General features: G+C 30.8%; 1 protein-coding gene across 1 annotated transcript in view; it reads right to left on the reverse strand.

Annotated features, from left to right (window-relative positions):
• Nucleotides 1-2,791, reverse strand: part of PCDH10 (protocadherin 10) — a 42,749-nt gene that overhangs the window by 25,213 nt on the left and 14,745 nt on the right. The window lies entirely within an intron of this gene.

Here is a 2,791-nt window from a genome sequence, read left to right on the forward strand (position 1 = left end):
CGTCAATTTTAGCTTAATTATATAAGGGATGTGCTTTTCAATCTAGGAGATGGGAATATATATATTGCCAATGACAAACGATACTGGTATTAACAACTATCACTATGCGAATTTGTGGGGGGCAAAATGGTCAAGGATGATCTTGTTTTATAGCTTGTATTATTAGATTAATCATAAAATTGACTATGCCTATTAAATCAGAGCCATGATATAATTTTAAAGATAATTAGGTGAGTCTAAGATGACATTAAACCCTAGAAGTTAAAAAAAAAAAAATTCAGACATGATTAAAGTTATATGAATAATTACAGAAAATATAAGTAAAAACAAAAAGATAGCTATTGTGTTGCTTCTTTTTCATCCAGGTCACACTTCACCCTAAACCCTAAATTTTGAGCAGCGTGTGCTGGTTAAGACAGAAAAAGTAAATTGTTATTAAAAACTAATTTAATTTGTTCTAATGCATGTCTGGATAATATGCAAACAAATTCAATTTTCTCGATAAAATAATAGATGCATTCTTTGATTTCTAGCCACACACATAACTGCTATTTCATAACAGCTGAAATCTGGTTTCTAAATGAAAACATTAGATTCCTAAGAAGAGACATTTTCAATAAAATATATGCAGCATTAATATTTTTATTAATAAAAATTATTACTGTGCTTCTTAACATTAAAAAGAAAAACTGATCAATGAAAAAAAGATATTTGTAAATGTTTAAAATTTCAGTTCTATATGTAAGTTAAACTCCACCCAGATTAGTACTCCCTAAGAGCAAAGGAGGGTAAATTGATTTTTTCACTATATTTGATGTAGACTTCTCAGTTGATATGTGCTAATAGTAAATATTTGTATTTATTTAGAAATATAAACTTGAATTACTCTGATTCATATGATCTTTGACTTTGTGTGCTGAAATCAATAATCATGTATCTGTATAATCTGTATTCTTACTTTAAAGTGAGAATATGCTACTTAAAATTTATGGTGACAGAAGGAGATTTGACTTTGGGTGGTGAATACACAGTGCAATATACAGATGATGTATTGAATTATATACTTGAAACCTATGTACTTTTGTTAACCAATATCATCCCAATAAATTTTTTAAAAAACTCCGGGTAAAAAAGAAAAAATAAATAAAATTTTGAAAAGCTTGGTTTTTGATAATAAAAACATTTTAAATCTAGAATTCAGTTTTAGGGGCAAAGACTGCATAATAGTCCTCATTTATTAAAATTTCATTTTAATTTACTTTAAATCACTAGTATATGCAGATGTACGAGTTAAACTTTAGGACTTTGACACCAAAATTGCAACTTTGTTACCATGTTAGACATTCCAATACTTTCCTTTCCATAAGCATTTGTGACCTCCTTATACTTTATCACTTTTAAAAATAAAGGAAAACAAAATCTAATTTATACTTGGTCCTGAAATGTTAAAACACTGTATTATGCAGGGGTAACAGGATTTATAAATACTTTGAAAAGCTGAGCATCACCCTTCTTAAAACAGCACTTGGTTACTTTTACCATCATATCGTATGTATCCAACGGCAGATCCATTCTTTAATCCTATGACGCCTGTCTATTCTTATTATCAACACCCAGAGTAGTAGCCACATCCTCGATGCATTCAATCTGGGCCTTTCACACTTACATTCATAAGAGCTAAAATATATGTTCTTCTACTTTTTCTTTTCTTTAAGTATTGTTTTCTTTTTTCCTCCCACTTTATCAGTCATAACAGAGACGATACATCTGCAATCTATCTTATCTTTTGTTTCTAGTTTATGGTTCCGCGATTTTTTTTTCCTTTTTTGCACTAGAAGATGAAAGTAAGGTGACATCACGTAGATGGATTTACTATACAAGATAAAAGCCATCTTTCGATTGAGTTGTTATGAGTTTTATCCTTATCAAATATTACTTTATGTGGTTTGACAAAAATATTGAATTGTCAGTAGTATTTATCCATTAACTAAAAGGAAAAGATTCCTATGTAGCAGAGAATAAATGATATAATTTCATTACTAAGATCCTCAAAGGAAATACACTACAATATCTCAAAGCAGTTTTGCTTTTCACAGTGGTTGTATTAATCCACTTAGAGATTAGGGTCCCCAAATTGAAAGAGCTGAGTGCAATTTGCAATGTCCCAATGTTAGAAAAATCTATTATTTTAAATAAATGAAAAATCTTGCCATATTGATATACTTCCATTACATAGATCCTCTGGTTCAGAACAGGCTCGAATCCATACCAACATTTTACTAAGTTATGTGAAACGGTCAAAGTCATGACTGCACTGACTTCTGAATTCAGCCTATCGTGTTTGACGCCACTATGGTAAAAGAATGATTAGGTGATAACTCTGGCATCGATAAGAAAATGAAATCTCTCAAGTGTCGAGTGATGTTTTTCCACCCTAATTAAGCCCTTCAAAACATATGGAAATCAAATAAGCAAAACAGCAATATTCAAAGAAAATACGACGAGCATTTGAAATTTTTTTTTTCAACTACATCAAACGTTATGTTTGATTGTTGTCAACAACCATGTCCTTACACAGAAACCTGTCTTCTTGTTAAGCTCACTTTTCCATAGTAAAGTGCTGCCTGCATCCAAGAGTCACTTTTATCCTTGTTTCTGAAAACAACCCTAACTCTATTTTTACGAGGAAGACGGGCGTGTTGAACTTTCTTCCCTCAAAGGGAACACTTTGATACAGCTTTTTATGTAATACTTACTCAAATATGGTGGTTTGTAAGGCGCTCGTGTATTA

The sequence above is a fragment of the Pteropus vampyrus genome, unplaced genomic scaffold, assembly GCF_000151845.1.
Source record: "Pteropus vampyrus isolate Shadow unplaced genomic scaffold, Pvam_2.0 Scaffold73, whole genome shotgun sequence".
Lineage (NCBI taxonomy): Eukaryota > Metazoa > Chordata > Mammalia > Chiroptera > Pteropodidae > Pteropus > Pteropus vampyrus.